The sequence below is a fragment of the Oncorhynchus masou genome, unplaced genomic scaffold (assembly GCF_036934945.1).
Source record: "Oncorhynchus masou masou isolate Uvic2021 unplaced genomic scaffold, UVic_Omas_1.1 unplaced_scaffold_2940, whole genome shotgun sequence".
Lineage (NCBI taxonomy): Eukaryota > Metazoa > Chordata > Actinopteri > Salmoniformes > Salmonidae > Oncorhynchus > Oncorhynchus masou.
This window is the reverse complement of record NW_027009360.1, coordinates 16,847-44,475: the sequence shown is the minus strand read 5'-3', so window position 1 is coordinate 44,475 and position 27,629 is coordinate 16,847. Positions and strand designations below refer to the sequence as shown.

The 27,629-nt window shown below is 38.0% G+C and overlaps 1 long non-coding RNA gene across 1 annotated transcript; it reads left to right on the top strand.

Moving 5' to 3' along the window:
- Positions 1-25,995, top strand: LOC135534040 (uncharacterized). Its single transcript, XR_010454622.1, has 3 exons — positions 1-57; positions 159-200; positions 25,851-25,995. It is a non-coding gene; the product is annotated as an uncharacterized LOC135534040 (long non-coding RNA).
- The last annotated feature ends 1,634 nt before the right edge of the window (positions 25,996-27,629 follow it).

Sequence of the window (27,629 nt, the reverse complement as noted above, 5' to 3'; positions counted from 1 at the left end):
GGTCATTCCTTTAATTAACAGAGCTCAAATAGTGGATGATGCCTTCAATCTGGCCAGGTAAAGCTCTTTCTTACCCCCCACCTACTGTATTTCCTGGTGAACTGTGTGGAAGCTGGGAGCTGATGTGGTTGTGCTGTCATATTGTTGTGTGTTTCCAGGGCCAAGGTGATCAACACGACATTAGCTCTGAGGACCACCAGGTAACTAGAGTAATATATTCTACTATACAGATTATATATTACCAGGTACCTGTCTCAGGAGAGACTCCATCCCTGGGAGTCAGTTCTTATATTATATATTACCAGGTACCTGTCTCAGGAGAGAGACTCCGCCCCTGGGAGTCAGTTCTTATATTATATATTACCAGGTACCTGTCTCAGGAGAGAGAGACTACATCCCCCTGGGAGTCAGTTCTTATATTATATATTACCAGGTACCTGTCTCAGGAGAGAGACAACATCCCCTGGGAGTCAGTTCTTATATTATATATTATATATTACCAGGTACCTGTCTCAGGAGAGACTCCATCCCCCTGGGAGTCAGTTCTTATATTATATATTATATATTACCAGGTACCTGTCTCAGGGAGAGACTCCGTCCCCTGGGGAGTCAGTTCTATATTATATATTACCAGGTACCTGTCTCAGGAGAGAGACTCCATCCCCTGGGAGTCAGTTCTTATATTATATATTATATATTACCAGGTACCTGTCTCAGGAGAGAGACTCCATCCCCTGGGAGTCAGTTCTTATATTATATATTACCAGGTACCTGTCTCAGGAGAGAGACTCCATCCCCTGGGAGTCAGTTCTTATATTATATATTATATATTACCAGGTACCTGTCTCAGGAGAGACTCCCATCCCCTGGGAGTCAGTTCTTATATTATATATTATATATTACCAGGTAGCTGTCTCAGGAGAGAGACACCATCCCCTGGGAGTCAGTTCTTATATTATATATTATATATTACCAGGTAGCTGTCTCAGGAGAGAGACTCCATCCCCTGGGAGTCAGTTCTTATATTATATATTATATATTACCAGGTAGCTGTCTCAGGAGAGAGACTACATCCCCTGGGAGTCAGTTCTTATATTATATATTATATATTACCAGGTACCTGTCTCAGGGAGAGACTGTCTCGTCCCCTGGGAGTCAGTTCTTATATTATATATTATATATTACCAGGTAGCTGTCTCAGGAGAGAGACACCATCCCCTGGGAGTCAGTTCTTATATTATATATTATATATTACCAGGTACCTGTCTCAGAGAGAGACTACATCCCCTGGGAGTCAGTTCTTATATTATATATTATATATTACCAGGTACCTGTCTCAGGAGAGAGACTCCATCCCCTGGGAGTCAGTTCTTATATTATATATTACCAGGTACCTGTCTCAGGGAGAGACTACATCCCCTGGGAGTCAGTTCTTATATTATATATTACCAGGTACCTGTCTCAGGAGAGAGACACCATCCCCTGGGAGTCAGTTCTTATATTATATATTACCAGGTACCTGTCTCAGGAGAGACTACATCCTGGGAGTCAGTCTTATATTATATATTATATATTACCAGGTACCTGTCTCAGGGGAGAGAGACTACATCCCCTGGGGAGTCAGTTCTTATATTATATATTACCAGGTACCTGTCTCAGGAGAGAGACTCCATCCCCTGGGAGTCAGTTCTTATATTATATATTATATATTTCCAGGTACCTGTCTCAGTATAGAGACTACATCCCTGGGAGTCAGTTCTTATATTATATATTATATATTACCAGGTACCTGTCTCAGGAGAGAGACTCCATCCCCTGGGAGTCAGTTCTTATATTATATATTACCAGGTACCTGTCTCAGTATAGAGACTACATCCCTGGGAGTCAGTTCATATATTTATATTATATATTACCAGGTACCTGTCTCAGGAGAGAGACTCCATCCCCTGGGAGTCAGATTTATATTATATATTATATATTACCAGGTACCTGTCTCAGGAGAGAGACTACATCCCCTGGGAGTCAGTTCTTATATTATATATTATATTACCAGGTATATATGTCTCAGGAGAGAGACTACATCCCTGGGAGTCAGTTCTATATTATATATTACCAGGTACCTGTCTCAGGAGAGAGACTATCCCCTGGGAGTCAGTTCTTATATTATATATTATATATTACCAGGTACCTGTCTCAGGAGAGAGACTCCATCCCCTGGGAGTCAGTTCTTATATATATATATTACCAGGTACCTGTCTCAGGAGATAGACTACGCCCCTGGGAGTCAGTTCTATATATATATATTACCAGGTACCTGTCTCAGGATTAGAGACTATTATCCCTGGGAGTATATATTTATATTATATATTACCAGGTACCTGTCTCAGGAGAGAGACTACATCCCTGGGAGTCAGTTCTTATATTATATAGTACCTGTCTCAGGAGAGAGATATTTATACCCCCTGGGAGTCAGTTCTTATATTATATATTATATATTACCAGGTACCTGTCTCAGGAGAGAGACTACATCCCTGGGAGTCAGTTCTTATATTATATATTACCAGGTACCTGTCTCAGATAGAGAGACTCCATCCCCTGGGAGTCAGTTCTATATTATATATTACCAGGTACCTGTCTCAGGAGAGAGACTACATCCCCTGGGAGTCAGTTTTATATTATATATTATATATTACCAGGTACCTGTCTCAGGAGAGAGACTACATCCCCTGGGAGTCAGTTCTTATATTATATATTACCAGGTACCTGTCTCAGGATATAGAGACTCCATCCCCTGGGAGTCAGTTCTTATATTATATATTACCAGGTACCTGTATTCAGGAGAGAGACTGGCCCCCTGGGAGTCAGTTCTTATATTATATATTACCAGGTACCTGTCTCAGGAGAGAGACTCCATCCCCTGGGAGTCAGTTCTTATATTATATATTATATATTTCCAGGTACCTATATTATATTAGAGACTATATAATATAGTTCTTATATTATATATTATATATTACCAGGTATATCTCAGGAGAGAGACTCCATCCCCTGGGAGTCAGTATTATTATATTATTATATATTATTAGGTACCTATTCTCAGTATAGATATATACATATGGGAGTCAGTTATTATATTATATATTATATACCTGTCTCAGGAGAGAGATATCCCCTGGGAGTATCTATATATTTATATATTATATATTACCAGGTACCTGTCTCAGGAGATTAGACTACATCCCCTGGGAGTCAGTTCTTATATTATATATTATATATTACCAGGTACCTGTCTCAGGAGAGAGACTCCATCCCCTGGGAGTCAGTTATATTATATATTATATATTACCAAGTACCTGTCTCATAGAGAGACTACATCCCCTGGGAGTATAGTTATTATATATTATATATTACCAGGTACCTGTCTCAGGAGAGAGACTAGACATCCCCTGGGAGTCAGTTCTTATATTATATATTATATATTACCAGGTACCTGTCTCAGGAGAGAGACTCCATCCCCTGGGAGTCAGTTCTTATATTATATATTACCAGGTACCTGTCTCAGGAGAGAGACTAGTCATTATGGGAGTCAGTATTTTATACATTATTATATATTACCAGGTACCTGTCTCATATAGAGAGACTATATCCTGGGAGTCAGTTCTTATATTATATATTATATATTATAGGTACCTGTCTCAGATAGAGAGACTCCATCCCCTGGGAGTCATCTTATATTATATATTATATATTACCAGGTACCTGTCTCAGGAGAGAGACCCATCCCCTGGGGAGTCAGTTCTTATATTATATATTACCAGGTACCTGTCTCAGGAGAGAGACTCCATCCCCCTAGAGTCTTTATATTATATATTATATATTACCAGGTACCTGTCTCAGATAGAGAGACTAATCCCCTGGGAGTCAGTTCTTATATTATATATTATATATTACCAGGTACCTGTCTTAGGATAGAGACTACATCCCCTGGGAGTCAGTTCTTATATTATATATTACCAGGTACCTGTCTCAGATAGAGAGACTAGTCCCCTGGGGAGTCAGTTCTTATATTATATATTATATATTACCAGGTACCTGTCTCAGGAGAGAGACTACATCCCCTGGGAGTCATATCTTATATTATATATTATATATTACCAGGTACCTGTCTCAGGAGAGAGACTCCATTGGGAGTCATTCTTATATTTATATATTATTACCAGGTACCTATATATAGAGAGACTACATCCCCTGGGATCATATTATATATTATATATAATATATATTATATATTATAGGTACCTGTCTCAGGAGAGAGACTACATCCCCTGGGAGTCATATCTTATATTATATATTATATATTACCAGGTACCTGTCTCAGGAGAGAGACTCCATCCCCCTGGGAGTCAGTTATTATATTATATATTACCAGGTACCTGTCTCAGGAGATAGACTATATATCCTGGGAGTCAGTTCTTATATATATATATTACCAGGTATGTCTCAGGAGAGAGACACCATCCCCTGGGAGTTATTATATTATATTATATATTACCAGGTACCTGTCTCAGGATATAGACTACATCCCCTGGGAGTCAGTTCTATATTTATATTATATATTACCAGGTACCTGTCTTAGAGAGACTACATCCCCCTGGGAGTTATTCTTATATTATATATTACCATACCTGTCTCATTATATATAGAGACTACATCCCCTGGGAGTTATTATTATATTATATATTATATATTATATATTTATATCATTATATAGAGATACATCCCCTGGGAGTCATATCTATATATTATATATATATATTATAGGTACCTGTCTCAGGAGAGAGACTCCATCCCCTGGGAGTCAGTTATTATATTATATATTATATATTACCAGGTACCTGTCTCAGTATAGAGACTACATCCCCTGGGAGTCAGTTCTTATATTATATATTACCAGGTACCTGTCTCAGGAGAGAGACTCCATCCCCTGGGAGTCAGTTCTTATATTATATATTATATATTACCAGGTACCTGTCTCATTTATAGAGACTACATCCCCTGGGAGTCAGTTCTTATATTATATATTATATATTACCAGGTACCTGTCTCAGGAGAGAGACTTACATCCCCTGGGAGTCAGTTCTTATATTATATATTACCAGGTACCTGTCTCAGGAGAGAGACTACATCCCCTGGGAGTCAGTTCTTATATTATATATTATATATTACCAGGTACCTGTCTCAGGAGAGAGACTCCATCCCCTGGGAGTCAGTATATATATATATTATATATTACCAAGTACCTGTCTCAGGAGAGAGACTACATCCCCTGGGAGTCAGTTCTATATATTATATATTACCAGGTACCTGTCTCAGGAGAGAGACTACATCCCCTGGGAGTCAGTTCTTATATTATATATTATATATTACCAGGTACCTGTCTCAGGAGAGAGACTCCATCCCCTGGGAGTCAGTTCTTATATTATATATTACCAGGTACCTGTCTCAGGAGAGAGACTACATCCCCTGGGAGTCAGTTCTTATATTATATATTACCAGGTACCTGTCTCAGGAGAGACTCCATCCCCTGGGAGTCAGTTCTTATATATATATTATATATTACCAGGTACCTGTCTCAGGGAGAGACTACATCCCCTGGGAGTCAGTTCTTATATTATATATTATATATTACCAGGTACCTGTCTCAGGAGAGAAACTCCATCCCCTGGGAGTCAGTTCTTATATTATATATTACCAGGTACCTGTCTCAGATAGAGAGACTACATCCCCTGGGAGTCAGTTCTTATATTATATATTATATATTACCAGGTACCTGTCTCAGGAGAGAGACTACATCCCCTGGGAGTCAGTTCTTATATTATATATTACCAGGTACCTGTCTCAGGAGAGAGACTCCGCCCCTGGGAGTCAGTTCTTATATATATATATATTACCAGGTACCTGTCTCAGGAGAGAGACTCCATCCCCTGGGAGTCAGTTATATATTATATATTATATATTACCAGGTACCTGTCTCAGGAGAGAGACTCCATCCCCTGGGAGTCAGTTCTTATATTATATATTATATATTACCAGGTACCTGTCTCAGGAGAGAGACTCCATCCCCCTGGGAGTCAGTTCTTATATTATATATTACCAGGTACCTGTCTCAGGAGAGAGACTCCATCCCCTGGGAGTCAGTTCTTATATTATATTATATATTACCAGGTACCTGTCTCAGGAGAGAGACTACATCCCCTGGGAGTCAGTTCTTATATTATATATTATATATTACCAGGTACCTGTCTCAGGAGAGAGACTACATCCCCTGGGAGTCAGTTCTATATATTATATATTACCAGGTACCTGTCTCAGGAGAGAGACTCCATCCCCTGGGAGTCAGTTCTTATATTATATATTACCATACCTGTCTCAGGATATATTATATTATTATCCCCTGGGAGTCAGTTAAAATATATATTATATATTACCAGGTACCTGTCTCAGAGAGAGACTCCATCCCTGGGAGTCAGTTCTTATATTATATATTATATATTACCAGGTACCTGTCTCAGGAGAGAGAGACTAGTCACTATATATTATATTATTATTATATTATATATTATATATTATATAGGTACCTGTCTCAGGAGAGAGACTCCATCCCCTGGGAGTCAGTTCTTATATTATATTATATATTACCAGGTACCTGTCTCAGGAGAGAGACTACATCCCTGGGAGTCAGTTCTTATATTATATATTATATATTACCAGGTACCTGTCTCAGGAGAGACCATCCCCTGGGAGTCAGTTCTTATATTATATATTATATATTACCAGGTACCTGTCTCAGGAGAGAGACTACATCCCCTGGGAGTCAGTTCTTATATTATATATTATATATTACCAGGTACCTGTCTCAGGAGAGAGACTACATCCCCTGGGAGTCAGTTCTTATATTATATATTATATATTACCAGGTACCTGTCTCAGGAGAGAGACTCCATCCCCTGGGAGTCAGTTCTTATATTATATATTATATATTACCAGGTACCTGTCTCATTATAGACTACATCCCCTGGGAGTCAGTTATTATTATTATATATTATATATTACCAGGTACCTGTCTCAGGAGAGAGACTACATCCCCTGGGAGTCAGTTATTATATTATATATTATATATTACCAGGTACCTGTCTCAGGAGAGAGACTCCATCCCCTGGGAGTCAGTTCTTATATTATATATTATATATTACCAGGTACCTGTCTCAGGAGAGAGACTACATCCCCTGGGAGTCAGTTCTTATATTATATATTACCAGGTACCTGTCTCAGGAGAGAGACTCCATCCCCTGGGAGTCAGTTCTTATATTTATATTATATTACCAGGTACCTGTCTCAGTATAGAGACTACATCCCCTGGGAGTCAGTTCTTATATTATATATTACCAGGTACCTGTCTCAGGAGAGAGACTCCATCCCCTGGGAGTCAGTTATTTATATTATATATTACCAGGTACCTGTCTCAGGAGAGAGACTCCATCCCCTGGGAGTCAGTTCTTATATTATATATTATATATTTCCAGGTACCTGTCTCAGTAGAGAGACTACATCCCCTGGGAGTCAGTTCTTATATTATATATTATATATTACCAGGTACCTGTCTCAGGAGAGAGACTCCATCCCTGGGAGTCAGTTCTTATATTATATATTATATATTACCAGGTACCTGTCTCAGGAGAGAGACTACATCCCCTGGGAGTCAGTTCTTATATTATATATTACCAGGTACCTGTCTCAGGATAGAGACTACATCCCCTGGGAGTCAGTTCTTATATTATATATTATATATTACCAGGTACCTGTCTCAGGAGAGAGACTACATCCCCTGGGAGTCAGTTCTTATATTATATATTATATATTACCAGGTACCTGTCTCAGGAGAGAGACTACATCCCCTGGGAGTCAGTTCTTATATTATATATTACCAGGTACCTGTCTCAGGAGAGAGACTACATCCCCTGGGAGTCAGTTCTTATATTATATATTATATATTACCAGGTACCTGTCTCATAGAGAGACTCCATCCCCTGGGAGTCAGTTCTTATATATATATATTATATATTAAGGTACCTGTCTCAGGAGAGACTACATCCCCTGGGAGTCAGTTCTTATATTATATATTACCAGGTACCTGTCTCAGGAGATAGACTACATCCCCTGGGAGTCAGTTCTTATATTATATATTATATATTACCAGGTACCTGTCTCAGAGAGAGACTCCATCCCCTGGGAGTCAGTTATTATATATATATATTATATATTACCAGGTACCTGTCTCAGGAGAGACTACATCCCTGGGAGTCAGTTCTTATATTATATATTACCAGGTACCTGTCTCAGGATAGAGATTCCGCCCCTGGGAGTCAGTTCTTATATTATATATTATATATTACCAGGTACCTGTCTCAGATAGAGAGACTCCGCCCCTTGGGAGTCAGTTCTTATATTATATTATATATTACCAGGTACCTGTCTCAGGAGAGAGACTACATCCCCTGGGAGTCAGTTCTTATATTATATATTACCAGGTACCTGTCTCAGGAGAGAGACTCCATCCCCTGGGAGTCAGTTCTTATATTATATATTATATATTACCAGGTACCTGTCTCAGGATAGAGACTCCATCCCCTGGGAGTCAGTTCTTATATTATATATTATATATTACCAGGTACCTGTCTCAGGAGAGAGACTCCATCCCCTGGGAGTCAGTTCTTATATTATATATTACCAGGTACCTGTCTCAGGAGAGAGACTACATCCCCTGGGGAGTCAGTTCTTATATTATATATTATATATTACCAGGTACCTGTCTCAGGAGAGAGACTCCATCCCTGGGAGTCAGTTCTTATATTATATATTACCAGGTACCTGTCTAGGAGATAGACTACATCCCCTATATAATCAGTTCTTATATTATATATTACCAGGTACCTGTCTCAGGAGAGAGACTACATCCCCTGGGAGTCAGTTCTATATATTATATATTATATATTACCAGGTACCTGTCTCAGGAGAGAGACTCCATCCCCTAGTATATATCTTATATTATATATTATATATTACCAGGTACCTGTCTCAGGAGAGAGACTACATCCCCTGGGAGTAGTTCTTATATATATATATTATATATACCTGTCTATAGAGAGACTCCATATATATATATATTATTATATATATATTATATTATATATTATATATTACCAGGTATGTATATATAGAGACTACATCCCTGGGGAGTCATATATTCTTATATTATATATTATATATACCAGGTACCTGTATATATATAGACTATATATATATAGTATAGTATATATATTATATATTATATATTACCAGGTACCTGTCTCAGGATAGAGACTATATATCCCCTGGGAGTCAGTTCTTATATTATATATTATATATTACCAGGTACCTGTCTCAGGAGAGAGATATATATATGGGAGTCAGTTCTTATATTATATATTACCAGGTACCTGTCTCAGGAGAGAGACTACATCCCCTGGGAGTAGTTATTATATATATTATATATTACCAGGTACCTGTCTAGGATTAGAGATACATCCCTGGGAGTCAGTTCTTATATTATATATTATATATTACCAGGTACCTGTCTCAGGAGAGAGACTACATCCCCTGGGAGTCAGTTCTTATATTATATATTACCAGGTACCTGTCTCAGGAGAGAGACTACATCCCTGGGAGTCAGTTCTTATATATATATATTACCAGGTACCTGTCTCAGGAGAGACTCCATCCCCTGGGAGTCAGTTCTTATATTATATATTATATATATTATATATATTAGGAGATATTATACCTGGGAGTCAGTTCTTATATTATATATTACCAGGTACCTGTCTCAGGATATAAGACTATCCCCTGGGAGTCAGTTCTATTATATATTATATATATATATATTACCAGGTACCTGTCTCAGGATAGAGATATATATATAGTCAGTTATTATATTATATATTATATATTATATATACCTGTCTCAGTAGAGATATACATCCCCTGGGAGTCAGTTCTTATATTATATATTACCAGGTACCTGTCTATAGATATACTATATCCCTGGGAGTCAGTTCTTATATTATATATTATATATTACCAGGTACCTGTCTCAGGAGAGAGACTACATCCCCTGGGAGTCAGTTCTTATATTATATATTATATATTACCAGGTACCTGTCTCAGGAGAGAAACCATCCCCTGGGAGTCAGTTCTTATATTATATATTACCAGGTACCTGTCTCAGGAGAGAGATACATCCCCTGGGAGTCAGTTCTATATATTATATATTATATATTACCAGGTACCTGTCTCAGGAGAGACTATCCCCTGGGAGTCAGTTCTTATATTATATATTACCAGGTACCTGTCTCAGATAGAGAGATCCCCTGGGACATATATATGGGAGTCAGTTCTTATATTATATATTACCAGGTACCTGTCTCAGGAGAGAGACTCCATCCCTGGGAGTTATTCTTATATTATATATTATATATTACCAGGTACCTGTCTCAGGAGAGAGACTCCATCCCCTGGGAGTCAGTTATTATATTATATATTACCAGGTACCTGTCTCAGGATATATTATATCCCCTGGGAGTCAGTTCTTATATTATATATATTATTAGGTACCTGTCTCAGGAGAGATACTCATCCCCTGGGAGTCAGTTCTTATATTATATATTATATATTATTAGGTACCTGTCTCATATATTAGAGAGACTCCATTATAGTCAGTTCTTATATATATATTATATATTACAGGTACCTGTCTCAGGAGAGACTCCATCCCCTGGGAGTCAGTTCTTATATTATATATTACCAGGTACCTGTCTCAGATAGAGAGACTCATATCCCTGGGAGTCAGTTCTTATATTATATATTATATATTACCAGGTACCTGTCTCAGGAGAGAGACTACATCCCCTGGGAGTCAGTTCTTATATTATATATTATATATTACCAGGTAGCTGTCTCAGGAGAGAGATTCCATCCCCTGGGAGTCAGTTATAATATATATATATTATATATTACCAGGTACCTGTCTCAGGAGATAGACTACATATTATATAGTTATTATATTATATATTATATATTACCAGGTACCTGTCTCAGGAGAGAGACTACATCCCCTGGGAGTCAGTTCTTATATTATATATTACCAGGTACCTGTCTCAGGAGAAGACTCCATCCCCTGGGAGTCAGTTCTTATATTATATATTACCAGGTACCTGTCTCAGGAGAGAGACACCATCCCCTGGGAGTCAGTTCTTATATTATATATTATATATTACCAGGTACCTGTCTCAGGAGAGAGACTACATCCCCTGGGAGTCAGTTCTTATATATATATTATATTACCAGGTACCTGTCTCAGGAGAGAGACTACGCCCCCTGGGAGTCAGTTCTTATATTATATATTACCAGGTACCTGTCTCAGGAGAGACTCCATCCCTGGGAGTCAGTTCTTATATTATATATTATATATTACCAGGTACCTGTCTCAGGAGAGAGACTACATCCCCTGGGAGTCAGTTCTTTATTATTTATATTACCAGGTACCTGTCTCATAGATTATATCCATCCCCTGGGAGTCAGTTCTTATATTATATATTACCAGGTACCTGTCTCAGGAGAGAGACTATTATCCCCTGGAGTCAGTTCTTATATATATATATATACCAGGTACCTGTCTCAGGAATAGAGATACATCCCTGGGAGTCATATATTTATTATATATTATATATTACCAGGTACCTGTCTCAGGAGAGAGACTACATCCCCTGGGAGTCAGTTCTTATATATTATATATATTACCAGGTACCTGTCTCATTAGAGAGACTACATCCCTGGGAGTCAGTTCTTATATTATATATTACCAGGTACCTGTCTCAGGAGAGAGACTCCATCCCCTGGGAGTCAGTTCTTATATTATATATTATATATTACCAGGTACCTGTCTCAGAAGAGAGACTACATCCCTGGGAGTCAGTTCTTATATTATATATTATATATTACCAGGTACCTGTCTCAGGAGAGAGACTACATCCCTTATAGTCAGTTCTTATATTATATATATATTATATTACCTGTCTCAGGGATAGACTCCATCCCTGGGAGTCAGTTCTTATATTATATATTATATATTACCAGGTACCTGTCTCAGGAGAGAGACTCCATCCCCTGGGATATAGTTCTTTATATTATATATTACCAGGTACCTGTCTCAGGGAGAGACTACATCCCCTGGGAGTCAGTTCTTATATTATATATTACCAGGTACCTGTCTCAGGAGAGAGACTACATCCCCTGGGAGTCAGTTCTTATATTATATATTATATATTACCAGGTACCTGTCTCAGGAGAGAGACTACATCCCCTGGGAGTCAGTTCTTATATTATATATTACCAGGTACCTGTCTCAGGAGAGAGACTACATCCCCTGGGAGTCAGTTCTTATATTATATATTACCAGGTACCTGTCTCAGAGAGAGACTCCATATATGGGAGTCAGTTCTTATATATATATTATATATATATTATACCTGTCTCATATAGAGACTTTATTATATGGGAGTAGTTATATATATTATATATTACCAGGTACCTGTCTCAGGATAGAGACTACATCCCCTGGGAGTCAGTTATTATATATATATATATATTACCAGGTACCTGTCTCAGGAGATAGACTCCATCCCCTGGGAGTCAGTATATTATATATTATATATTACCAGGTACCTGTCTCAGATAGATAGACTCCATCCCCTATAGTCAGTTCTTATATATATTATATTACCAGGTATCTGTCTTAGATAGACTTATCCCCTGGGAGTCAGTTCTATATATTATATATTACCAGGTACCTGTCTCATATATAGACTATATCCCTGGGAGTCAGTTATTTATATATATTATATATTACCAGGTACCTGTCTCAGGAGAGATACTCCATCCCCTGGGAGTCAGTTCTTATATTATATATTATATATTACCAGGTACCTGTCTCATATAGAGATACATATATATGGGAGTCAGTTCTTATATTATATATTACCAGGTACCTGTCTCAGATAGAGATACTCCATCCCCTGGGAGTCAGTTCTTATATTATATATTATATATTACCAGGTACCTGTCTCAGATAGAGACTCCATCCCCTGGGAGTCAGTTATTATATTATATATTACCAGGTACCTGTCTCAGGAGAGAGACTACATCCCCTGGGAGTCAGTTCTTATATTATATATTATATAGGTACCTGTCTCAGGATTAGACTACATCCCTGGGAGTCAGTTCTTATATTATATATTATATATTACCAGGTACCTGTATAGGAGAGATATCCATCCCCTATTATATATTATATATATATTATATATATATAGGTATATATATATATATATATATATATATGGGATTATATTCTTATATTATATATATATATATTATATATGTCTCATATATATATACATATATGGGATCAGTATATATATATATATATATTATATATTATTATATACCTGTCTATATATATATCCATCCCCTATATCAGTTCTTATATTATATATTATATACCTATATATATAGATACTATATCCCCTATTATCATTCTTATATATATATATATATTACCATATACCTATATATAGATATACTATATATATATATATTATATATATATTATATATTATAGGTATATGTCTATATATATATACATATATATATATATATATTATATATATATAGTCAGTTATATATTACCATATACCTGTCTCATATAGAGAGACTATATATTATATAGTTCTTATATTATATATTATATATTATAGGTACCTGTATATATATATAGAGACTCCATCCCTGGGGAGTCAGTTCTTATATTATATATATATATTACCAGGTACCTGTATATATATTAGATTTATATATATATATAGTATATATTCTTATATTATATATTATATATTACCAGGTACCTGTCTCATAGAGATACTATATCCCCTGGGAGTCAGTTCTATATATATATATATATATATTACCAGGTATGTCTCAGGAGAGAGACTATATATAGTTCTTATATTATATATATATATTACCAGGTACCTGTCTCAGGATAGATTATACATCCCCTGGGAGTATTATATATATTATATATTATATATTATAGGTACCTGTCTCATATAGATATATATATCCCCTATATAATCAGTTCTTATATTATATATATATTATAGGTACCTGTCTCATTATATAGACTATATACATCCCCTGGGAGTCAGTTCTTATATTATATATATATATTACCAGGTACCTGTCTCATATATAGACTATATATATATATAGTCAGTTCTTATATATATATATATATTATAGGTACCTGTCTAGGAGATAGACTCCATCCCCTGGGAGTTAGTTATATATATTATATATTACCAGGTACCTGTCTCAGGATAGAGACTACATCCCCTGGGAGTCAGTTATTATATATATATATTATATATTACCAGGTACCTGTCTCATAGATAGACTCCATCCCCTGGGAGTCAGTTCTTATATTATATATTACCAGGTACCTGTCTCAGGAGAGACTACATCCCCTGGGAGTCAGTTATTATATTATATTATATATTACCAGGTACCTGTCTCAGGAGAGTATACCATCCCCTGGGAGTCAGTTCTTATATTATATATTACCAGGTACCTGTCTCAGGGAGAGACTACATCCCCTGGGAGTCAGTTCTTATATTATATATTATATATTACCAGGTACCTGTCTCAGGAGATAGACTCCATATATATAGTCAGTTATATATATATTATATATTACCAGGTACCTGTCTCAGATAGATTATATATATCCCTATATATTAGTTATATATATATATTATATATTACCAGGTACCTGTCTCAGGAGAGAGACTCCATCCCTGGGAGTCAGTTCTTATATTATATATATACCAGGTACCTGTCTCATATAGAGACTACATCCTGGGAGTCAGTTATATATATTATATATTACCAGGTACCTGTCTCAGGAGATAGACTCCATCCCTGGGAGTCAGTTATTATATTATATATTATATTATTACCAGGTACCTGTCTCAGGATTAGAGACTACATCCCTGGGAGTCAGTTCTTATATTATATATTATATATTATTATATACCTGTATCATATAGAGAGATATACATCCCCTGGGAGTCAGTTCTTATATTATATATATATATTACCAGGTACCTGTCTCATTAGAGATACTACATCCCCTGGGAGTCAGTTAAATTATATATATATATTATATATTACCAGGTACCTGTCTAGGAGAGAGACTCCATCCCCTGGGAGTCAGTTCTTATATATATTATATATTACCAGGTACCTGTCTCAGGAGAGAGACTCCATCCCCTGGGAGTCAGTTCTTATATTATATATTATATATTATTAGGTACCTGTCTCAGGATATAGACTACATCCCCTGGGAGTCAGTTCTTATATTATATATTATATATTACCAGGTACCTGTCTCAGGAGAGAGACTACATCCCTGGGAGTCATTATTATATATTATATATTACCAGGTACCTGTCTCAGGAGAGAGACTACATCCCCTGGGAGTAGTTCTTATATTATATATTATATATTACCAGGTACCTGTCTCAGGAGACTTATCCCCTGGGAGTCAGTTATATATATTATATATTACCAGGTACCTGTCTCAGGAGAGAGACTCCATCCCCTGGGAGTCAGTTCTTATATTATATATTATATATTACCAGGTACCTGTCTCAGGAGAGAGACTCCATCCCCTGGGAGTCAGTTCTTATATTATATATTATATATTACCAGGTACCTGTCTCAGGAGGAGACTCCATCCCCCTGGGAGTCAGTTCTTATATTATATATTACCAGGTACCTGTCTCAGGAGAGACTCCATCCCCTGGGAGTCAGTTCTTATATTATATATTACCAGGTACCTGTCTCAGGAGAGAGACTACATCCCTGGGAGTCAGTTCTTATATTATATATTACCAGGTACCTGTCTCAGGAGAGAGACTCCATCCCCTGGGAGTCAGTTCTTATATTATATATTACAGGTACCTGTCTCAGGGAGAGACTACATCCCCTGGGAGTCAGTTCTTATATTATATATTACCAGGTACCTGTCTCAGGAGAGACTACATCCCCTGGGAGTCAGTTATATATTATATATTATATATTACCAGGTACCTGTCTCAGGAGAGAGACTACATCCCTGGGAGTCAGTTATTATATATTATATATTACCAGGTACCTGTCTCAGGAGAGAGACTCCATCCCTGGGAGTCAGTTCTTATATTATATATTACCAGGTACCTGTCTCAGTATAGAGACTACATCCCCTGGGGAGTCAGTTCTTATATTATATATTATATATTACCAGGTACCTGTCTCAGGAGAGAGACTCCATCCCCTGGGAGTCAGTTCTTATATTATATATTATATATTACCAGGTACCTGTCTCAGGAGAGAGACTACATCCCCTGGGAGTCAGTTCTTATATTATATATTATATATTACCAGGTACCTGTCTCAGGAGAGAGACTCCATCCCTGGGAGTCAGTTCTTATATTATATATTATATATTACCAGGTACCTGTCTCAGGAGAGAGACTACATCCCCTGGGAGTCAGTTCTTATATTATATATTACCAGGTACCTGTCTCAGGAGAGAGACTCCATCCCCTGGGAGTCAGTTCTTATATTATATATTACCATACCTAATCTCAGGAGAGAGACTACATCCCCTGGGGAGTTCTTATATTATATATTATATATTACCAGGTACCTGTCTCAGGAGAGAGACTCCATCCCCTGGGAGTCAGTTCTTATATTATATATTATATATTACCAGGTACCTGTCTCAGGAGAGAGACTCCATCCCCTGGGAGTCAGTTCTTATATTATATATTACCAGGTACCTGTCTCAGATAGAGAGACCATCCCTGGGAGTCAGTTCTTATATTATATATTATATATTACCAGGTACCTGTCTCAGGAGAGAGACTACATCCCCTGGGAGTCAGTTCTTATATATATATTATATATTACCAGGTACCTGTCTCAGGAGAGAGACTACATCCCCTGGGAGTCAGTTCTTATATTATATATTACCAGGTACCTGTCTCATTATAGAGAGACTCCATCCCCTGGGAGTCAGTTCTTATATTATATATTACCAGGTACCTGTCTCAGGAGAGAGACTACATCCCCTGGGAGTCAGTTCTTATATTATATATTATATATTACCAGGTACCTGTCTCAGGAGAGAGACTACATCCCCTGGGAGTCATTCTTATATTATATATTATATATTACCAGGTACCTGTCTCAGGAGAGAGACTCCATCCCCTGGGAGTCAGTTCTTATATTATATTATATATTACCAGGTACCTGTCTCAGGAGAGAGACTACATCCCCTGGGAGTCAGTTCTTATATTATATATTACCAGGTACCTGTCTCAGGAGAGAGACTCCATCCCCTGGGAGTCAGTTCTTATATTATATATTATATATTTCCAGGTACCTGTCTCAGTATAGAGACTACATCCCCTGGGAGTCAGTTCTTATATTATATATTATATATTACCAGGTACCTGTCTCAGGAGAGAGACTCCCATCCCCTGGGAGTCAGTTCTTATATTATATATTACCAGGTACCTGTCTCAGTATAGAGACTACATCCCCTGGGAGTCAGTTCTTATATTATATATTACCAGGTACCTGTCTCAGGAGAGAGACTCCATCCCTGGGAGTCAGCTCTTATATTATATATTATATATTACCAGGTACCTGTCTCAGGAGAAGACTACATCCCCTGGGAGTCAGTTCTTATATTATATATTATATATTACCAGGTACCTGTCTCAGGAGAGAGACTACATCCCCTGGGAGTCAGTTCTTATATTATATATTACCAGGTACCTGTCTCAGGAGAGAGACTACATCCCCTGGGAGTCAGTTCTTATATTATATATTATATATTACCAGGTACCTGTCTCAGGGAGAGACTCCATCCCCTGGGAGTCAGTTCTTATATTATATATTACCAAGTACCTGTCTCAGGAGAGACTACATCCCCTGGGAGTCAGTTCTTATATTATATATTACCAGGTACCTGTCTCAGGAGAGAGACTACATCCCCTGGGAGTCAGTTCTTATATTATATATTATATATTACCAGGTACCTGTCTCAGGGAGAGACTCCATCCCCTGGGAGTCAGTTCTTATATTATATATTACCAGGTACCTGTCTCAGGAGAGAGACTCACGCCCCTGGGAGTCAGTTCTTATATTATATATTATATATTACCAGGTACCTGTCTCAGGAGAGAGACTACATCCCCTGGGAGTCAGTTCTTATAATATATTATATATTACCAGGTACCTGTCTCAGGAGAGAGACTACATCCCTGGGAGTCAGTTCTTATATTATATTATATATTACCAGGTACCTGTCTCAGATAGAGAGACTCCATCCCTGGGAGTCAGTTCTTATATTATATATTATATATTACCAGGTACCTGTCTCAGGAGAGACTACATCCCCTGGGAGTCAGTTCTTATATTATATTATATATTACCAGGTACCTGTCTCAGGAAGACTCCATCCCTGGGAGTCAGTTCTTATATTATATATTATATATTACCAGGTACCTGTCTCAGGAGAGAGACTCCATCCCCTGGGAGTCAGTTCTTATATTATATATTATATATTACCAGGTACCTGTCTCAGGAGAGAGACTCCATCCCCTGGGAGTCAGTTCTTATATTATATATTACCAGGTACCTGTCTCAGGAGAGAGACTACATCCCTGGGGAGTCAGTTCTTATATTATATATTACCAGGTACCTGTCTCATTAGAGAGACTACATCCTGGGGAGTCAGTTCTTATATTATATATTATATATTATTAAATTATATATGTTATATATTTATTATATTATCCATCCCCTGGGAGTCAGTTCTTATATTATATATTACCAGGTACCTGTCTCAGGAGATATATACATCCTTATAGTCAGTTCTTATATTATATATTACCATATACCTGTCTCAGGAGAGATTATCCATCCCCTGGGAGTATAGTTCTTATATTATATATATACCAGGTACCTGTCTCAGGAGAGACTACATCCCTGGGAGTTAGTTCTTATATTATATATTATAGGTACCTGTCTCAGGAGAGAGACTACATCCCCTGGGAGTCAGTTCTTATATTATATATATTACCAGGTACCTGTTATCCAGGGAGAGAGACTCCATCCCCTGGGAGTCAGTTCTTATATTATATATATATATATTACCAGGTACCTGTCTCAGTATAGAGACTACATCCCCTGGGAGTCAGTTCATTTATATTATATATTATATATTACCAGGTACCTGTCTCAGGAGAGAGACTCCATCCCCTGGGAGTCAGTTCTTATATTATATATTACCAGGTACCTGTCTCAGTATAGAGACTACATCCCCTGGGAGTCAGTTCTTATATTATATATTACCAGGTACCTGTCTCAGAGAGAGACTCCATCCCCTGGGAGTCAGTTCTTATATTATATATTATATATTACCAGGTACCTGTCTCAGGAGAGAGACTACATCCCCTGGGAGTCAGTTCTTTATATTATATATTATATATTACCAGGTACCTGTCTCAGGGAGAGACTACATCCCCTGGGAGTCAGTTATATATATTATTATATTACCAGGTACCTGTCTCAGGAGAGAGACTACATCCCCCTGGGAGTCAGTTATTATATATTTTATATTATATATTACCAGGTACCTGTCTCAGGAGAGAGACTCCATCCCCTGGGAGTCAGTTCTTATATTATATATTACCAAGTACCTGTCTCAGGAGAGAGACTACATCCCCTGGGAGTCAGTTCTTATATTATATATTACCAGGTACCTGTCTCAGGAGAGAGACTACATCCCCTGGGAGTCAGTTCTTATATTATATATTATATATTACCAGGTACCTGTCTCAGGAGAGAGACTCCATCCCCTGGGAGTCAGTTCTTATATTATATATTACCAGGTACCTGTCTCAGGAGAGACTCCATCCCCCTGGGAGTCAGTTCTTATATTATATATTACCAGGTACCTGTCTCAGGAGAGACTACTCCCCTGGGAGTCATTCTTATATTATATATTACCAGGTACCTGTCTCAGGAGAGAGACTACACATCCCCTGGGAGTCAGCTATATATTATATATTATATATTACCAGGTACCTGTCTCAGGAGAGAAACTCCATCCTGGGAGTCAGTTCTTATATTATATATTACCAGGTACCTGTCTCAGGAGAGAGACAACATCCCCTGGGAGTCAGTTCTTATATTATATATTATATATTACCAGGTACCTGTCTCAGGGAGAGACTACATCCTGGGAGTCAGTTCTAATATTATATATTATATATTACCAGGTACCTGTCTCAGGAGAGAGACTACATCCCCTGGGAGTCAGTTCTTATATTATATATTACCAGGTACCTGTCTCAGGAGAGAGACTCCATCCCCTGGGAGTCAGTTCTTATATTATATATTACCAGGTACCTGTCTCAGGAGAGAGACTCCATCCCCTGGGAGTCAGTTCTTATATTATATATTATATATTTCCAGGTACCTGTCTCAGTATAGAGACTACATCCCTGGGAGTCAGTTCTTATATTATATATTATATATTACCAGGTACCTGTCTCAGGAGAGAGACTCCATCCCTGGGAGTCAGTTCTTATATTATATATTACCAGGTACCTGTCTCAGTATAGAGACTCCATCCCCTGGGAGTCAGTTCTTATATTATATATTATATATTACCAGGTACCTGTCTCAGGAGAGAGACTACATCCCTGGGAGTCAGTTCTTATATTATATATTATATATTACCAGGTACCTGTCTCAGGAGAGAGACTCCATCCCCTGGGAGTCAGTTCTTATATTATTATATATATTACCAGGTACCTGTCTCAGGAGAGAGACTACATCCCCCTGGGAGTCAGTTCTTATATTATATATTACCAGGTACCTGTCTCAGGAGAGAGACTCCATCCCCTGGGAGTCAGTTCTTATATTTATATTATATATTACCAGGTACCTGTCTCAGGAGAGAGACTCCATCCCCTGGGAGTCAGTTCTTATATTTATATTATTATATATTACCAGGTACCTGTCTCAGGAGAGAGACTCCATCCCCTGGGAGTCAGTTCTTATATTATATATTATATATTACCAGGTACCTGTCTCAGGGAGAGACTACATCCCTGGGAGTCAGTTCTTATATTATATATGACCAGGTACCTGTCTCAGGAGAGAGACTACCATCCCCTGGGAGTCAGTTCTTATATTTATATTATATATTACCAGGTACCTGTCTCAGGAGAGAGACTACATCCCCTGGGAGTCAGTTCTTATATTATATATTATATATTACCAGGTACCTGTCTCAGAGAGAGACTACATCCCTGGGAGTCAGTTCTTATATTATATATTATATATTACCAGGTACCTGTCTCAGGAGAGAGACTACATCCCCTGGGAGTCAGTTCTTATATTATATATTATATATTACCAGGTACCTGTCTCAGGAGAGAGACTCCATCCCTGGGAGTCAGTTCTTATATTATATATTACCAAGTACCTGTCTCAGGAGAGAGACTACATCCCCTGGGAGTCAGTTCTTATATTATATATTACCAGTACCTGTCTCAGGAGAGAGACTACATCCCCTGGGAGTCAGTTCTTATATTATATATTATATATTACCAGGTACCTGTCTCAGGAGAGAGACTCCATCCCCTGGGAGTCAGTTCTTATATTATATATTACCAGGTACCTGTCTCAGGAGAGAGACTACATCCTCCTGGGAGTCAGTTCTTATATTATATATTACCAGGTACCTGTCTCAGGAGAGAGACTCCATCCCCTGGGAGTCAGTTCTTATATTATATATTACCAGGTACCTGTCTCAGGAGAGAGACTCCGCCCCTGGGAGTCAGTTCTTATATTATATATTATATATTACCAGGTACCTGTCTCAGGAGAGAAACTCCATCCCCTGGGAGTCAGTTCTTATATTATTATATATTACCAGGTACCTGTCTCAGGAGAGACTCCATCCCCTGGGAGTCAGTTCTTATATTATATATTATATATTACCAGGTACCTGTCTCAGGAGAGAGACTACATCCCCTGGGAGTCAGTTATATTATATTATATATTACCAGGTACCTGTCTCAGGAGAGAGACTCCATCCCCTGGGAGTCAGTTCTTATATTATATATTACCAGGTACCTGTCTCAGGAGAGAGACTACATCCCCTGGGAGTCAGTTCTTATATTATATATTACCAGGTACCTGTCTCCAGGAGAGAGACTCCATCCCCTGGGAGTCAGTTCTTATATTATATATTATATATTACCAGGTACCTGTCTCAGGTATAGAGACTCCATCCCCTGGGAGTCAGTTCTTATATTATATATTATATATTACCAGGTACCTGTCTCAGGAGAGAGACTCCATTCCCTGGGAGTCAGTTCTTATATTATATATTATATATTACCAGGTACCTGTCTCAGCATAGAGACTACATCCCCTGGGAGTCAGTTCTTATATTATATATTATATATTACCAGGTACCTGTCTCAGGGAGAGACTACATCCCTGGGAGTCAGTTCTTATATTATATATTACCAGGTACCTGTCTCAGGAGAGAGACTCCATCCCCTGGGAGTCAGTTCTTATATTATATATTATATATTACCAGGTACCTGTCTCAGGAGAGAGACTACATCCCTGGGAGTCAGTTATTATATATTATATATTACCAGGTACCTGTCTCAGGAGACTCCATCCTGGGAGTCAGTTCTTATATTATATATTACCAGGTACCTGTCTCAGGAGAGAGACTCCATCCCCTGGGAGTCAGTTCTTATATTATATATTATATATTACCAGGTACCTGTCTCAGGAGAGAGACTACATCCCCTGGGAGTCAGTTCTTATATTATATTATATATTACCAGGTACCTGTCTCAGGAGAGAGACTACATCCCCTGGGAGTCAGTTCTTATATTATATATGACCAGGTACCTGTCTCAGGAGAGAGACTACATCCCCTGGGAGTCAGTTCTTATATTATATATTATATATTACCAGGTACCTGTCTCAGGAGAGACTCCATCCCCCTGGGAGTCAGTTCTTATATTATATATTACCAAGTACCTGTCTCAGGAGAGAGACTCCATCCCCTGGGAGTCAGTTCTTATATTATATATTACCAGGTACCTGTCTCAGAGGAGAGACTACATCCCCTGGGAGTCAGTTCTTATATTATATATTATATATTACCAGGTACCTGTCTCAGGAGAGAGACTCCATCCCCTGGGAGTCAGTTCTTATATTATATATTACCAGGTACCTGTCTCAGGAGAGAGACTCCATCCCCTGGGAGTCAGTTCTATATATTATATATTACCAGGTACCTGTCTCAGGAGAGAGACTCCCCTGGGAGTCAGTTCTTATATTATATATTACCAGGTACCTGTCTCAGGAGAGAGACTCCGCCCCCTGGGAGTCAGTTCTTATATTATATATTATATATTACCAGGTACCTGTCTCAGGAGAGAGACTCATCCCCTGGGGAGTCAGTTCTTATATTATATATTACCAGGTACCTGTCTCAGGAGAGAGACTCCATCCCCTGGGAGTCAGTTCTTATATTATATATTATATATTACCAGGTACCTGTCTCAGGAGAGACTACATCCCTGGGAGTCAGTTCTTATATTATATATTACCAGGTACCTGTCTCAGATAGAGAGACTCCATCCCCTGGGAGTCAGTTCTTATATTATATATTATATATTACCAGGTACCTGTCTCAGGAGAGAGACTCCATCCCCTGGGAGTCAGTTCTTATATTATATATTATATATTACCAGGTACCTGTCTCAGGAGAGAGACTCCATCCCCTGGGAGTCAGTTCTTATATTATATATTACCAGGTACCTGTCTCAGTAGAGAGACTACATCCCCTGGGAGTCAGTTCTTATATTATATATTATATATTACCAGGTACCTGTCTCAGGAGAGAGACTACATCCCCTGGGAGTCAGTTCTTATATTATATTATATATTACCAGGTACCTGTCTCAGGAGAGAGACTCCATCTGGGAGTCAGTTCTTATATTATATATTACCAGGTACCTGTCTCAGGAGAGAGACTACATCCCCCTGGGAGTCAGTTCTTATATTATATATTATTACCAGGTACCTGTCTCAGGAGAGAGACTACATCCCTGGGAGTCAGTTATTATATTATATATTATATATTACCAGGTACCTGTCTCAGGAGAGAGACTCCATCCCCTGGGAGTCAGTTCTTATATTATATATTATATTACCAGGTACCTGTCTCAGGAGAGAGACTCCATCCCCTGGGGAGTCAGTTCTTATATTATATATTATATATTACCAGGTACCTGTCTCAGGGAGAGACTCCATCCCCTGGGAGTCAGTTCTTATATTATATATTACCAGGTACCTGTCTCAGGAGAGAGACTACATCCCCTGGGAGTCAGTTATATTATATATTATATATTACCAGGTACCTGTCTCAGGAGAGAGACTACATCCCCTGGGAGTCAGTTCTTATATTATATATTACCAGGTACCTGTCTCAGGAGAGAGACTCCCCCCTGGGAGTCAGTTCTTATATTATATATTACCAGGTACCTGTCTCAGGAGAGACTCCATCCCCTGGGAGTCAGTTCTTATATTATATATTATATATTACCAGGTACCTGTCTCAGGAGAGAGACTCCATCCCCTGGGAGTCAGTTCTTATTATATATTATATATTACCAGGTACCTGTCTCAGGAGAGAGACAACATCCCCTGGAGTCAGTTCTTATATTATATATTATATATTACCAGGTACCTGTCTCAGGAGAGAGACTACATCCCCTGGGAGTCAGTTATTATATTATATATTACCAGGTACCTGTCTCAGGAGAGAGACTACATCCCTGGGAGTCAGTTCTTATATTATATATTACCAGGTACCTGTCTCAGGAGAGAGACTACATCCCCTGGGAGTCAGTTCTTATATTATATATTACCAGGTACCTGTCTCAGGAGAGAGACAACATCCCCTGGGAGTCAGTTCTTATATTTATATTATATATTACCAGGTACCTGTCTCAGGAGAGAGACTACATCCCCTGGGGAGTCAGTTCTTATATTATATATTATATATTACCAGGTACCTGTCTCAGGAGAGAGACTACATCCCCTGGGAGTCAGTTCTTATATTATATATTATATATTACCAGGTACCTGTCTCAGGAGAGAGACTACATCCCTGGGAGTCAGTTCTTATATTATATATTATATATTACCAGGTACCTGTCTCAGGAGAGAGACCTCCATCCCCTGGGAGTCAGTTCTATATATTATATATTACCAGGTACCTGTCTCAGGAGAGAGACTACATCCCCTGGGAGTCAGTTCTTATATTATATATTACCAGGTACCTGTCTCAGGAGAGAGACTCCATCCCCTGGGAGTCAGTTCTTATATTATATATTATACGTTACCAGGTACCTGTCTCAGGAGAGAGACTACCCCTGGGAGTCAGTTCTATATTATTATATATTACCAGGTACCTGTCTCAGGAGAGAGACTCCATCCCCTGGGAGTCAGTTCTATATATTATATATTACCAGGTACTTGTCTCAGGAGAGAGACTACATCCCCTGGGAGTCAGTTCTTATATTATATATTACCAGGTACCTGTCTCAGGAGAGAGACTACATCCCCTGGGAGTCAGTTCTTATATTATATATTACCAGGTACCTGTCTCAGGAGAGAGACTACATCCCCTGGGGAGTCAGTTCTTATATTATATATTATATATTACCAGGTACTTGTCTCAGGAGAGAGACTACATCCTGGGAGTCAGTTCTTATATTATATATTATATATTACCAGGTACCTGTCTCAGGAGAGAGACCTCCATCCCCTGGGAGTCAGTTCTTATATTATATATTATATATTACCAGGTACTTGTCTCAAAGAGACTACATCCCCTGGGAGTCAGTTCTTATATTATATATTACCAGGTACCTGTCTCAGGAGAGAGACTCATCCCCTGGGAGTCAGTTCTTATATTATATATTACCAGGTACTTGTCTCTGAGAGATATACATCCCCTGGGAGTAATATAGTTCTTATATTATATATTATTGGTACTTGTCTCAGGGAGAGCTTCTCCATCCCCTGGGAGTCAGTTCTGTATTATATATTATATATTACCAGGTACCTGTCTCAGGAAAGAGACTACATCCCCCTGGGAGTCAGTTCTTATATTATATATTATATACAGGTACCTAGTAATCAGGAATAGAGACTCATGACAGACATGAGTCTTCCTGCTACCCTATATTATATATTATATACTGTAGTAATAATATGTTATAGGAAATACCTGTCTCAGGAGACAGACTCCATCCCCTAAATATACAATATCTTAGTAATATATGTTATAGTCAGGTATCTGGCCTCTAGTGACAGACATGAACTTCTCTACCCTAAATATACAATATACTGTAGTATTATATATTATATATTACCAGGTATTGGCCTCAGGAGAGAGACTACATCCCTGGGAGTCAATATACTGTAGGAATCTCAACTATGTTATAGTCTCATGTTGGACCGTGGACAGCATACGGTGTGCTACAGGTGGGTTCTCACTATCATATGATATATCAATATTTACAGTTGCAAATAGATCTGTCAGTCATGTCTCAAGCTTCTCTCCAGGTTTTCCAGAAATCCTGGTAGTGGACAGATTCTTCCTGCTAAAAACAATATACTGGTAATAATATGTTATAGTCTGAAAAGGTTAGTAAGACTGCTACCCTAAATATACAATATACTGTAGTAATAATATGTTATAGTCTGAAATATTGGCCTCTAGTGACAGACATGAAGCTTCTGCTACCTAAATATACAATATACTATAGTAATAATATGTTATAGTCTGAAATATTGGCCTCTAGTGACAGACATGAAGCTTCTGCTACCCTAAATATACAATATACTATAGTAATAATATGTTATAGTCTGAAATATTGGCCTCTAGTGACAGACATGAAGCTTCTGCTACCCTAAATATAGAATATACTATAGTAATAATATGTTATAGTCTGAAATATTGGCCTCTAGTGACAGACATGAAGCTTCTGCTACCCTAAATATATAATATACTGTGGTAATAATGTTATAGTCTGAAATATTGACCTCTAGTGAAGCCATGAAGCTCTAGTATCATCTTTAACTGAACATAGTTTTCGTACGTAAAAAATGACATAGAACAACTTGTCATTATTTGTCTCATAGGCTAAAACAACCACAATATAATCAGCTTATTATGTTCTCTGGAGTACTGGAGTCTGATGTAAACACTGCTATTATTGATTATGGTTGTAGTGCATGAGAAA